This window comes from Callospermophilus lateralis, chromosome 19, assembly GCF_048772815.1.
Source record: "Callospermophilus lateralis isolate mCalLat2 chromosome 19, mCalLat2.hap1, whole genome shotgun sequence".
In the NCBI taxonomy this organism is placed as follows: domain Eukaryota; kingdom Metazoa; phylum Chordata; class Mammalia; order Rodentia; family Sciuridae; genus Callospermophilus; species Callospermophilus lateralis.
Genome location: NC_135323.1, coordinates 37,061,327 through 37,076,379, shown reverse-complemented (window position 1 = coordinate 37,076,379; position 15,053 = coordinate 37,061,327). Strand labels below are relative to the sequence as shown.

The 15,053-nt window shown below is 49.0% G+C and overlaps 1 protein-coding gene across 2 annotated transcripts in view; it reads right to left on the bottom strand.

Annotated features, from left to right (window-relative positions):
* Window positions 1-15,053, bottom strand: part of Mad1l1 (mitotic arrest deficient 1 like 1) — a 356,486-nt gene that overhangs the window by 198,229 nt on the left and 143,204 nt on the right. The gene's annotated exons all lie outside the window — the stretch shown is intronic.

Sequence of the window (15,053 nt, the reverse complement as noted above, 5' to 3'; positions counted from 1 at the left end):
ACAAGGACTCCAAGATCCAAACCCACCAAGGAGCAAAGCTCAGCCCAGATCAAATGCCAGAGACGGTCAAACAGCATATCAAGACCCGGGGACAATACCAAGCCACACTCCTGATGCAGGCACAGAACTCAGTCACAAAGGTGAGGAGGAGGGAGCAGGCGCAGCATAGCTGCATCTGGCAAACGGTATACAATGAATCGATGGTTTAAAGAAAGCAATATGTGAAGGAGAGACATACAAGAGGGAGGCGAGAAGAGGTGGAGGCCACGGTACCAGGGCAGGTGTGAGCAGGTGCCAGAGCCAGATGTGCACAGGTGGGAAGGGACAGCTATGGCACACTCCTACTGGGTCAATGACATGCCAAGCCAGCCAGTCGCACCAGGTGCCTCTAGCAAAAAGCCACATTTTTGACAGTCTGTCTTGGCCTGAGTATAATCCCAGGATGGTCATTCACATGGTCGGTCTCTGTCCCACCTCTGAGAAGGACAAGATATCTGCTACTTAATACTGGGCCACAGACCAGCACAGGGATACTCATAGGACTATAGATCCCACCTTAGAATACTAAGCCAACCTGTGCATCTTAAGATTCCCATGGCGCTTGTATGTTCTGATCTGTGCCCTAAATGACCTGTATCCCCAACCAAGGGTACAGCCCAGAGTACAGACTCTAAAGTACAGATCACTGGGAACCTTGATCGGTAGCCCTGTGGATGGCTTGCCCTTCTGGACAGGTCACGACACTTTGCATGCTGCCAGGGCCGCAGTGTGTCTCCAACACCAGCTCTCATGTTCCCACCACTCAGCTTCCTCAAAATCTTCAACACAGGCTGCACCAGTAACTCACCTATCAAAGGATCCCAGGGGGAGTCTGTCCCAAGTCCCGCCTTAAGCCTCCTTCCCACAAGCTTTATCATCAAGCACAATTAGAAAACAGATGGAGCATCAAGACAGGGAAGAGGGACCCACTGAGAGCCAAAGCCCCAGAAAAGGCCAGCAGACCCTGAGCTCAGTCAGGAGGAACAGCTCAGGCTTGACTGCAGAGGATCCCAGCCAGCGTGCCACAACAGGGACCCAGCCCACCTCAAGTCAGATCCAGCTCAGCACACCTGCGCCAGAGCAGCAGGCCCAGGACCCCAGAGAGGACCCTGGCTCCCAAGAGGAGGAGGAGAGCAGGGACAGTACTATGAGGGCTATAACATTGGCAGCTGCTGTGGCACCAAGCACCAGCTCAGTCAAGTCAGCCCAACCCCGGCCAAGAGGTAAACAAGGCAGCTCCCAAACTTAAACAGATGGCCATAGGGAACATATTCTCTCATCACCTACATGTAAAGGCAAACATCAACATACAGAATAAACCATGTGGAGGCTGTTTCAGACTGGGGGCGGGGGACACAGCATGATGAGGGAAAAAAGAGTAAGAATCCAGCATCCATTTCCACTGCACGGCCTTGGCCAAGTCGCTGAGCTACTCTTCAGTCTTGATCTGCTGACGTAAGAAGGGGAGAGGGTGCTGGTCCCTTACACCTGAGTGACTGCCAGAGGGAACACAGGAACACAGCACTCTGGAACAGACCAGGAACCTGGAGGTCACCAGGAGGCCGTTTTTGAAGTCAGAGCAGCTGCTAAGCATCTGCACACTCCTTCAGGACGCCCCCTGCTCCCCGAGACCCAGAATGCCCAGCATTAAGAAGGAGGCTGACAAGAGCACAGGAGCGTCCCCACTCCCAGGACTGTGAGGAAGAGAATCAAGATGGGGTTGATAGCACTTCTGCTCTTATAGAGCAGAGTCGGACATAAACTGCTTTCCTCTATGGTGAGAGGTCTGCTGTCATAACCGTCATAGCCCTCAGCAAAGAGCCCACAGCTCAGACCCTAAGTTGAGAAGAGAAGCTGCCAGATGGGTCCATGCTAGAGCAATAAAGGGACAACAGAAGAGCTGTCTCAAAGAAGTGGGATAGCTCTTTTCAGAATGGACTGCACCTGGTGTGTGTATATAGTACCCAGCTCGCCCAGGGGACAGAAGACGGCCCCTCCACAACAGAAGAAGGGGCAGAAAGAGGCTCTGCAGAAGCCTGAGTGCAATGAAAGTCAGAAACCCAGCAGTGGAGGAGGGGACACCCACAGGAGGCCAGGGAGGAGCGCTACTCTGAATTTCTCTCAAGTCCCCGGCCTCAAAGAGCTTTCATAAAAGCAAAAAAAATATTGTGAGCAAAACCCCTCATACTATGAAGGGCGATGGCCTCAAGCAGGGTGTGCTAGCGTGAATAGTTCCCAGAGTCAAGCACAGTGTTACCACACAATCCACAATCATGCCCCTAGGCTCACCCAAGGGAACCGAAAACACACACCCAAACCCAGCTTCATTCAAAACTGCTAGAGCTTAGAAGCAGCCAAGATGTCTAGTAGCAGATGAAAACATAAACTGTGGCTCACTCAGACAATGAGGTGATTTGGTGATTTGAAAAAATGAGCCATCAAACATGAAAAAACATGGAGGAGTCTTAAAAACATATTGCTACATCAGATACCGGTCTAACAAGGCTATGTTGATGGATTCTAGGAATGACATTCTAGAGAGGGGACTACTATAGAGACAGCAGAAGCATGAATGGCTATTGGGGGCATCTAGGTTGGGGAGGGAAGGATGAGCAGGCAGAGCCCCGAGGGAGTTCAAGGCAGAAGTAGTGCCCTGTACAGTCCCATAAGGGTGGACACTTGCAATCATGCACCTGGCTAGTCCCTCAAGGCACAGGACCAATAGTGACCCTCAGGGATATTGATGACACCACCACACTGGTATACCAATCACTATGGCAGGGGAGACAGGAGGGTGGGGTGCCCGGGAACTCTACTTTCTGCTCGACTTTATCAACCTAAGACGGCTCTGAAAAATAAAGTTCATTAATTTGAAAAAAAAAAAAAAGGTTACAATGTACACAGTCACATTCTGTATGCTTCCATTTTTACAATATTCTTTAAATGCCCAAATCACCAGAGATGGAAACTAGATTTGAGATGGTGGGGTGAGGGGCTATGTGGGTCCCAGGGGCAACATGGGAGGCCTCCAAGTGGCAGGGTAGACCTGCATGTCCCTGGCTGTGGAGCCACACTAACCTACCCAGGCAGCACAATGACAGAGAGCCAGCCACAGGCACTTCCACACTGGTCACAGAACAAGGTGCTGCCACAGGGAAAGCTCATGAGGGACATGTGGGAACTCTCTACTGTCACCACTTCTTATGGCTCCAAGGTTGTTCTAAAAACAAAATCTCATCGGCCACAGGCTAGTCTCAGAGACTCAGCATGCTGGTCCCTTTCCTTCCCAGGCATCCCTTGGGTGAGAGGGGCTGCTCATCCCTCCTACCATATGGAAGACCTAACCCTCCTCATAGTAGGGTCCCCACCCCATAGGGCTGCTCATGGTCCCACCCCAAAAGAGCCCCAGAAGCTAGAGCTCCGACTTCAACCGCACTGCCATGCTCAGCAGATGCTAGAGAAGAGCTTGTGGAATGAAAAATTAATAAGCAAGTGAGAGAATGTGCTTGGGGTCTTCCTTTCCAGCTTTCCAATCTGCCTACATGACGTGCCTGGGCCCTGCTATATCCTGCATGCAGGCTGGCCTTTCCAGGAAGATTATCAGAAAATATTTTGAACTGAATAATAACAAAACTCATATCAAATCCATGGGGTACAGATTCATATTTAAAAAAAAAAAAACTTAGAAAACAACAAGAGGAGGATTTCACAAACTCAAAAGGGAACATGCACACAGCACTCAGCACACCTACAGATGAATTCTGAAGCTCCCTGAAATCTCTGTGAAATAAGAGTCAGAGCACCAGGACTGCAAAAATCAGCACACCCAGATCATTCACAGAGGACAGGATGGTATGGGTCAAGGACTAGCACTACAACAGGGTTGCTGAGGGAGTATTCATGCACCAGGCCTGACTATAACCAGCAGAGAGAAGAGAAAAGTCTATAAGACACCATTAAAAGATATCACGAGGGCTGGGGTTGTGGCTCAGCAGTAGAGTGCTCACCTAGCATGTGAGAGGCCCTGGGTTCGATCCTCAGCACCACATAAAAATAAATAAAACAAAATAAAGGTATGGTGTACAACTAAAAAGTAATTTTTTTTTTTTTTTAAAGACATCACAAGCAGAAAATACTCAGGGAAAAGAAAAATCTAGTGATGTGTAAGACTTCTAGTCTAAAACCCATAAAACTTGCTGAAATTAAAAACTTTCTCAGTAAAGGGGGAATATATAACATTCATGGTTTAGTAGACAGAATAATGTTAAGATGTTATTTCTTCCTAAAATGATTTATAATTTATTACAATTCTGATCATAACCCACCAGGGCATTTTGTGGGATACACAAGGGCCAAAAATAGCCAAGGAACTACAAATTTGGAGGATTTCACTAGCAGCTATCAAAACTACCCTGAAGCAGAAGTGACGACAGTGTGGCAGCAGCAGAGACGGACTAACCAGAGCAACAAGACAGACTCCACGAGTAGGTCTACCCAGAGAGGCCATCCAGCTGAAGGCCAGGCAATGGGATGCTCCTTCCCTCAACAGAGCCAGGTCGACTGCAGAACTCACCAAGGACACCAAAGACCCAGACACCTATTTCACATCATACTCAAAACCCAATTCCAGACAGAAGCCCATCAGATAAAAGCACAGAAGGTGAAGCCTCAGAGTGCTTGGAAGAAACAATGAACTCTCTTTAAGGTCCTCCTGACTTGGCAGGCAAAGATGCTTATGAAGACCCTACTAGCACAAAGGTAAAAAGGAAAATGGTGGACCACTTTAAAATTTAAAAACGTGTGTTTATTCATCAACTGACACAACTAAGTGAAGAAGTAAGCCATAGACTAAGGACGTCCCTGCAGTATCTGCCTCCAACCAAAGGTTCGTTCTAGAATAGAGAACTCCTGTAACTCAGAAAGGAAAATCAGAGGCAGAAGATCCCAAGTGCTGGTGCGTGCGCACGCACACGCCCACACACGCCCACACACACACACACACACACACACACACACCAAGAGTATCCAGACAACCCCCCACTCTCAGCCCGCATGCAAGTGCACACACTGCTGCAGCACACAGGGGGCAAGGGTCCCACTGAAAGCAAGCATGTGCCCCACCTAGACAAACCCACCTTAGTGATGCCGGGGTCACCAAATGCCATATGCATGTAAAGTATTCACAGCACTACTTGTAACATCCTGAATTGAAAACAGCCCAGAATCCATGTAGAATCAATGTGTGAAAAAATCAGTAACATAATAAAGAACTCAGGTCCACATAACAACATGCAACGTTAAGTAACAAAAGCCAGATACAAAGGAGCACAGGCCAATGCCTCCATGTACATGAATTCATAACTGGCTGGACTAAAATCAGGAAGGGTCTCCTCTGAGAGTAGAGGCTGATGAGGAGAAAGGGGCCCAGGGCCTCTGAGGGCCACTGGCCATTTGGTCTATACTGTATCTGCAGTATGTATGCAGAGACTTCAACACAAAGACTGTTTGGAAGAATTATGCACATTGCAGAGTTGAGGCAGAATGTAGACAAGTATATCAAGTTCCAGAAGATTCCACCGCACTGTCTGAAACAGCAAAACTAGAAAAAGCCAAACATCCAATCAGAAGAGAATGGATGAGCATACATTGGCGGCATGGTGGGGTCCCTGGAAAAACATAGGCTAAGCTGGACCCCATTAGGGTGGTCTTCAAACTGTTAAACTCACAAATGAGGTAAGTTCAAGTGGATATACCCCACTTGTCACAGGAGCAAGGAAAATGGATGAATGGCATCAACATGGACAAAGGCCAAAAGTATAAGGTTAAAATACAAAGGAAACCACAGAAGTACAGTTCTTTTGATATAAAATACATGGGGAAGGCAGAACAATGTTTAAGCAGGGATGTGGAGACAGACAGACAGACAGACAGACACACACACACACACACACACACACACACACACACATACACGGTAAATCTGAAAATACCAGATCTCGGAGGGAGTGGTGAAGCTCTTCAGCAGAGCTGTTTCCTGCTTCCTACACTGGACTGGCCAGACAAGAATCAGTTTTATATTGTCTCTGCACATATGAATGTTTTTCACAAGCACATGTCACAAAACAAAGGGCACGAGGGAGGGTGGGGAGAGGGTCTGTATCCATCCCCATGCCACTCCCACTGCCCAAGTCCAGGGCTCAGCAACCACTGGTTGTGGATCACATGAAGCCAACTATCGCAACTTCTCCTGAGGATGGTGACGGCATCCATGCCAGGAAAAGTGCAGGCTAAGGTGGACCTCGAGGAGGTGGTCTCCAAGTGTAAGCTCCCAATGTTGGGTAAATATAAAACATATAATATAAATAGAATGCAATTCTCCTCCACATCCCCTTTACTCACTTATCTTACAGGAGCACAAACACATGTAAGAGGTGACTTCACTACATTATTTCAGAGGAGAGAGAAGATAATTCACTCAAAAACACTGCAGCAGTGTGTGCCACCTAAACCCCACTGTGCAAAGGACAGTTGAGCAAGGTGCCAGTCAGGCTCTGCAGCCCACACAATCCACAGCACTTCTGCCTTTGCCTGCAACACAGGCCACAGGATAGGGTTCCCAACCCACATTCCTCTTAGGACAGCACTTCAAAGACATTCAGGGACCCTCCAGCCCAGAATGGTCTGTGGTGTCCTGCTCCCACAGGGCCAGGAAGCTTCCCCTTTCTGCCCCAGCCACACCTTGACTTCTCCACACACAAGGAGAGACCAGTTGCATTCCTGCAAGTTGGAAAAGAATCATGGGATCTCACACAGCCACAGCTTGGGAGAATCCCAGAGATCTGAAAGGACATTTTCTGCACCTTATGGAAAAAGGAGGCCCAAAACCCACCCTGGCATCTGCCAGGAAGGTGCGCAACGCAGCAATGACCATAAGCATGTCTGCACCACCTGCCGCTGGCAGAACAATGTTCTGGACTCCACAAAGGAAAGCCCATCTTGAACTCCCTGGAGAGGACCCTTGCACTTCCCACCTGGGTGTTCTCAAGTTCGCCTGGCAGCCTCCACCCCACATTTAGCTGTTCCCCACTTGGCGGCTGCCTTGCTTGCTTACTTACTTATTTACTTACTTACTCAGCGGCTGCCTCTGCCAACCAGTCTTATCTGTGCCTCAGCCCCGCTTAAAGATTTGACACCAGTCATGATGTGCACTGCAGAAGAAGCACCACCCTGCCCAGGTCTCTCCCTGGCCTCTTGAGCAGACACTGGGTCAAGGCTCCTTTGCTCGGGATAGAGCTGCAGGGCATGGCACTGCGGGCCATGTGATCCTTCCAGAGCAGCGGTCTTGACACCATAGGATAATCACTGATGTTTGAGAGCAGTTCTCTAGCTTACTGAGGATATTTTACAGAAATAAGTGTTCCAAGCCTCCCAGCAAGCAGGAAGGACAAAGAGAAGGGAAGGGTCATGATGACCACTCTCACCTCCAGAGAAGCTGACTCAGGCTAACGGGCTTGCTCGTCAGGGCAGCCAGTGTAGAGCAGACACTCCCCAGGATGCACAGCCCAGTTCCCGTGAAACTCCAGGTACCCCAGGCCCCACACACAGGGGTCACGGGGCAGAGTGCACCATGACCAGAGTGATATGCTCTACAGCCACCCTATTAGCAAGATGTGCCTGACTCCAGGGGCCCAGGGGAAAACACTTGGCAGCATTCTCCAGGACAGGTGGCCCTAGAACCACTCCACCTGAACCAGGGGGTGGGGCCCAGTAGAAAAAAGGAGGGAGACTTCATTTCATTAAACATATTTCTTGCTGAAAGTTAGCTTTTACTGCTTACATTCTATAAATAAGATTCCGCAACCATGTTGTAGAATATTAGGGCACACTGGAAATAGCTCATTTCAAATAAGAAAATGGTTTGTGTTCACCCAGTTCTAGAAGCCAATTTTCAATTGCTTAAAATAGTCATGATATTTTACCAAGGTAATTATACTCTTAGCTATCAGTAACAATTAACTCCTTAGACCAGAGCTGCTTAATAAAGGTCTCAAAATAAAATTGCGCATTCCAAGCACCGAATATTTAAATGTCAAGCACACCAACAGGCCCCTCAGAGGGGATGCAGACACTGAGAGCCATCAACTGGGCTCCTCCGTAGGCTACATCCAGGTCCTGTTGGTGGTTGGTGTGCTATGCTCTCCCCTCAGGAGGCGGGTTGTGCTATGCTCTCCCCTCAGGGAGGCGGGTTGGAGGTGCACAGGGCGAGGATGCCTCCCCAGCAAGGCAAGGGAAAGACCAGCCTCCTAAAGAAACCTGAGGCCCATGGCAACCACCTCAGGGAATCTTGGAGAGGGAGTACTCCCCAATCACAAGCAAGCCAGGCTGGGGTCTGATGTGCCCAGGTCAGAGTCCTTGGGAGTTGGACATCACCTGTATGAGACACCACACGTCAAAGCACAACACACCCTCCCAGAGCAGCCTGATGAACAGCTTCATCATGCTGGCTGGCAAGACAAATCCCTGCATCCCCAGCCCAGGGGCTGCATGGCGATTGGTATCGATTCATCACAACATGCCTTGCAGGGACAGTCAGTATAAATAATCAGTCAGTGTCAAGCAATCAATATCTACCTTCCTGCTAACTCAGAGACGCCCATGAACTCAGCGTGGGTTGAGGAGGTCAACTTGGACCAAAAGCTTCTCATCTGCTAAGTAGAGGAGAAAATGGAAATTTCCTGCAATGGGAGCCTGAGGTGTGAATGTCAAGGACAGAAACTCCCTAAGGAAGCCAGGCACGAGCTTCCAGAGTCCTAAAAGACCCCACTGGGACAATAAGGAGCTCAGACTCCACAGGGGACAAAGATTGAGCCACCCTAGTACCATCAAAAGCAGGTCCTCTTTCTGACCAACTCCCAACCTGAGAGGGGATCTGAACAGCCACCAGAACCAAAGTAACTCTGATAACGTAAACTAGAGGCCACAAATCAGAGCAGAGGTAACACAGAGCCACAGGCCAGATCCGGCCTCCAAGAACAGCTGCAGTCACACAGCTGTTGGGAACACTCCATATATGCATCCAGACTGCTAGCTTTCTGAGAAAATAAGATCCCTCAGGACAACCACATGACCCTCTCCTGCCCAAATGGGTCATACACTCCAACCCGCCCTATCTGGACAGGCCCACTCCCCCAGCCGAGGCAGGCATCTGAGTTTTCAAAATATGACTTTTATATATCTCCCATCCCTAACCCCTGGTATCATTGACAATGACATTCATTCAAATGACATTCATTCAAAGATGCCCATATCCTGTTCTCTCACACCTGTGCCCATGGTTACCTGGCAAGACACAGGGAATTTTCAGATACAACTATAGTTACAGACATTCAAGTAGGGAAGTTATCCTGGACATCCAGGCAGGCCAATATAATCCCAGGAGCTCTGAAAAACAGTGCTTTCTCCAGTGAAGACGGGGCTATGACAAGAAGAGAACTGAAGAGGTCTGAAGGCTGGGAGGGTCTTCACCACCCTCTATGGGCTACATGGGCAGGTGGGAAACAGAAGGGCACATTCCGGTAGCCTCCAGGACCAGGATTTGGGACTGCAGACTTATGGCCACAAGAGACTAGATTATGCCAATGACCCTAGTGAGTTCAGAAGCAGGATCCGCAGAGCCCCAGGTGAGTGCCCAGTAGGGGCTAAGTCGAAACCCCTGATCATATCATGCAGGTCCTACCAGAGTCCAGGAACCAGCCATGCCTGCCCAGGCCACACAGCTCTCTGATAAATATGTGAGGTCTCCAGCTATGGGGTCTGGAGGTACCACAGCAATGATGGAAAGTCACACCCCAGTGCCAGAGGAACAGCTGCCTTCCAGCAGCCTCCAGCCCCCAGGGCTTTCTGTCTTGAGAGGAACCAGGACCCTTAGTCCCACAACCCAGCAAGGATTTGCTGAGCTCTGACAAGCCAAGGCAAAGGCAAGGTGAGGGGTGGAAGAAAGACCACTCTAGCCTTCCCAGGAGCCTTCTCCCCCAGTGCCCAGTAGCCACTGATGATCTGGATTCTAGCAAGAGCTCAGAAAGTAAGCCTGTGACCAGTGTCACCCTGTTCACTCCCTTCCCCCGAATCACCATGGCTCTATCTATAATAGCAAAACATGGAGGCAACAAAAGCTAAAAGGCCATGGTGCACCCTACCATGAAATACTACTCAGCAGTGACAAAGGAACACATGATGAACACACAAGAACTCAGGCAGCTCAGGAGGTTATCACACTGTGTAAGAAAAGCCAATTTCTAAAGGGGATGTTCTGATTCCATTTATGTAACATTCTTAAAATGACAGGACTGCAAAAGTAGAAAGCAGATCAGAAGCTGCCAAAGTCAAGTGCTGGGGAAGAGTGAGAGTGACTGGAGAGGATACAGGCAGGGATGGGGGACAGGCACAGGACACACATGCTGCCAAGACTAAACTCATGTTCTGCTGCCATGCCCTGTGCAGTCCCCAAGTTTTCATCATAAGGCTTAAGAATCTGGGGACATTATAACTTTACCCAGTCTGCTTTCCACTTTCAGTACAGTATTCAGTGAAATTTCATGAGCTATCCAATACTTTATTATCCAGCAAGCTTTGTGGAGATCACTCTGCTAGACTGCAGGTCAGTGCAAGTGTCCTGAGCACATTGAGGCAGGCGGGGCTGAGCGAGGGCTTCAGTAGATGAAGTGTCTGAAATTCATTTTCTGACTCACTGTATTTTCAACTTGTGATAGCTTTATTGGCACACGAGCCCCCTCCTAAGTCAAAAAGCATGTAGTCATGTAACAGGTAACCATCAGGGGCATGAGGTGACAGATTCAAGAGACTTCTCTGAACTACCTTTGCAACTTCCTACGGACCTACATTTCAAATAAAAATTTAAAAGCCCTCAACTGGGGTTACCACTTGGAACACGGCTACACACTTTCAACCAAGTAAACACAGTGGAAGCCAGGCTTCCTGCTGCTGGGTTGGGCCTATAGAAAAAGGAGGGACCGGAATGGCCCATGTGGGGCTGGGCCTAAGCAAGTCAAGGACTCCGGTGTGAACTCGGTGAATGTGACACAGATGGTCCCACATGCACACATGCAATTTACACACATTTCCTGGCTCTTCTGGCTGACAGACATCCATTGGTAATACCCAAGTAGCAAGACCCACTTTCCCAACACCAGGCTGCATGAAAACAGCCAGGGACCCCTGGAAAAATGGCTGACTCTATGACTGGGACAGGAAATATACAGGATGAGCCCAGAGCATCTTGCAATGCCAGAAGTAGGACAATGCTCAAAACAAAAACAAAGGCCCAATGTTCTCTCTGATAAGTGGATGCTGATCCATAACGGAGAGCGGGGAGACATGGGGGAAAATGGAGGAACTTTGGGCAAAGGGGAAGGAAGGTACTGAGGGTGCATGGGGACAGGAAAGACGATGGAATGAGATGCCCTAGGTACATGTATGATTGCACATATGGTGTGACTCTACATTATGTACAACCCTAGAAATGTAAAGTTGTGCTGCAATTGTGTACAATGAATCAAAACACATTCTGCTATCATATATACCTAATTACAATTAATTAATTAAGAAAAACTCGACATAAACCCACAATGACATCAAAGGGACCCAGGATTCAACTGAAAGATCCCAATGCTATGGCCACAGAATAAAGTAGTAATGGATTAAAATCCCAAACCTAAAATAAATGTCCACAAGTCCATCTGATATAATAAATGAGGGAGAAGAGACAAACTCCTCATTATGGTTAGGATATAAGGTGTTCCCCAAAAGCTCCTGGTAATGCAGGAATGTTCAGAGGTGAAGTGACTGGACTGTGGGAGTTGTAGCCGAATCAGCCCATCCTAGTTTGAATGGACTGACGGGGTAATAACTATAAGCTGGTAGCTGGAGAAGGAGTGTCATTGTGAGCATGCCCTGGAAGAGCTCATCTTCCCTGCAGCCCTTCCCCTTCCTGCTCCACTTCCTGGCCCCTATGAGCTAAGAAAAGCTCCTCTACCACATCCTTTCCCCATGATGTGCTGCCTCACTTTGGGCCCAGAGCAATGGAGTTGGCTGTCTATGTACTGAAGCTCTGATTCTGTAAGCCAAAGTAAATTTTTCCTCCTCTAAGTTGTTCTTGTGAGGTATTCTGGACATAGCAATGCAAAAGCTGGCTGAAACACCACCCAGGCTAAAGAATTCTAAATACCTTAGATAGAGAAATCTGCCCTCAAGGAGAGAGTGCCAACTCCCAACCCCTTAGATGGGGGCAATGCACACTGACCTCTTTCTAAAAATGCAGGTAGAAACTGGGAAACAGGAACTTGACATAGGAGAAGCCTGTCAAACCAGACCTCATCAGGGGCTCGAGGCCACCATCATTAGTGGCAAGTCACACTGACAGCATGTCCCCTTGACATGACATGTTGAGAATGAAATTTTACCTCTTTTTCCCAAACCTACAACCACTGGTAATCATGAGAAAAACAGCAGGTAAATCCCCAAAGAGGAACACACCTCCAAATTGCCAAGGTCACCAGAAACAACGTCTGTAAAACTGTCATAGCCAAGAGTACCCCAAGGAGATATGGGGAGTAAATGTCACATGGTATCTTAGATGGGATCCTAACAGAGAAAAAAGACATTACAAATGGATTAAGAGACTCCGAATAAAGTATTCATCTTAGTTAATAATAATGTATCAATACCAGTTAATTATATCAAACATGTCATACTAACATAAAGTGTTACTAGGGGATACTAGATACAGGAAATTCTCTGAATTCTTAATTTTTCTGTCAATCAGAATGTTCTTGTCATGTATAACTAAAAGGAACAAATAAAAAAAAATTGGAAAGGAAACTGTTCTAAAAACTGAAGTTGCCTGGGTAAGCAGGTACGCACACATACAGCCCAGGTAAGCAGGTGCACACACAGAGCTTGCAACATAGCCTGCCCTGGTATTGCTCTAAGCTCCCCTGCCTACCACCTACAGCAGAGAGTGAGCAGCAAGTAAGTGGTAGCAGCAGTCCTTGGTTGGGAAAGTTGTCAGGGGGTGCTGGGCCATGCCAAGGGGCCCTTGAAAGCATGGTGGAAGGTCATGGGCGGCTCAGGATTAACTGAAAAGACCTGGTAGAAAACAAAGTGAAATCCAACCAGGCCAAACTCCCACCAGTGTGAGTTCCGCATACTAAACATACCTGACAGACATGCGCTATGCTCTGAATGTTTGTGCCTTCCACAAATTCCTGTGCTAGCTCCAAGTGATGGCATTAGGAAGAGGTGCTTAGGTCATGGGGGTGCACCCTCAGGAATGGGATCAGTGCCCTTATAGAAGAGGCTCCAGAGCACCCCTTCTGCCAAGAGAGGAATAGACAGAGGCTCTGTGAACTGCAGCAGTCCTCACCCAGGTCATCCGAGCGCCCTGCTCTTGGTTTTGCAGCCTCTGGAACTGTGAGCAATCATTACTGGAAATGTGTAAGCCCCCAGCCCATGCTATTTTGTTACAGCACCTGGAAAAACTAAAACACCTTCCCAAAGCCGCCTCTGCTCCAGAGGGCTGTGGACGCCTCCCCAGCTCATAGCCGTGACTCCCAAAGTTCATTCCATTTCCTCACTGGCTATGTGTGCAAGGCTCTGTCTCCTGGATCTGAGTCCCATAGAGCCTCCCTCGGGAGGGGACAATGGGCTTTGTTGTCAGGGCCTCGAAATAGCTGCCCAAGTGAGAATGGGTAAGCTACGCACCCACTCACTATGGTCACATTCCAAGGGCCCTGGGGCCATCCTTCAGAGAGGGGAAACTGAGACCCAGAGAGACTGAGAAGTGGTTTTGAGATCCCAGGGAAAAGCCAGGCTCCCAGACCTGAGATCCCACTCCCCATGCCACAGGAAGGTTGCCTGGTCAAGGTGCCCACCAAACAACCACACAGCCTGGCTCCCCCATCCCACTCTGAGGGCCCAAAGCCCCTCAATAGCCAGCACTGCCTGGGCAGCCCATGCTATGCACCCCCTGTTGCAGGGACTGAGGGAGCCCACTCCCACGGCTGCTGGACCAGGTGTTCATCTTGGCCTGCCTCCACATATCTGTATGCTGATCCCAGCAGCAGCTTTTAGATGATGAACCTCCTTCCTCTCCCCTGGTCTACACATGCTCTCATGAACAGTAGATCCCTCAGATCTGCATGTTAACTTCACACCAGGTAACTCCTCCGCGTCCTCGCAGCAGTGTTTTCAGGAAACTAGCAGGAAGGGGCGGGTGCCAGTGAGCATTATCACTGCTGCCTCATTCCCACTGTGAGGCCGGTTGGCCATGTAGTCACATCCCAGGCACCTCATACTGACACCAGTGGACAAATGTTGAACGTTTGAAAAGAAGGGAGGGTGACTAAGGCCCAAAGCCTTGCCCTGGGAGGCTGCAGAATGGCTACCCAAGATCTGAGTGCCTTCTCTCAAGGAGCAAGGTCTTGGTTTGAGCTACCTATGAAGACACTTTGGGAACTCACCTCCCTGGGATCCACCTGCAAGGCCAGGGCTCCCAAGTTAGCCCCTGGAGCTGAAGAGAGGGTCTGGCCTCCACTCAAGTCCTGGGAAGCCCTGCATGATGCCAAGACAAACATGAGGTCTTCTTTGCACAGATATCTAGGTGCTGCCAAGAAGCAAGCAGAGGCGGCCAGGGAACAGCAGCATGTAGCAGCTGAAATATGACTCGTTTTCTGAAAGCTTCATAAGCAGGAGGTTCCAGAGATAAAGAACCTGGCTTTATCTGGATCACCAGACATGATCAAGAGCTGGCAAACACTGTTCAGGCACGGCTTCTGGTACTTCCTGGGCACATCCCTTTCCTGGGGCAGAGTGGGGGGCCAACACAGCTCCCTCTGCCCACCTGACAGCAGTGTGGACAGGTGGGGAGTCTCTGTCCAGCAATCTGATTCCCCACCCTTACACAGAGTGTGCTTGGGGACAGATTTGGCCTTTTTCAT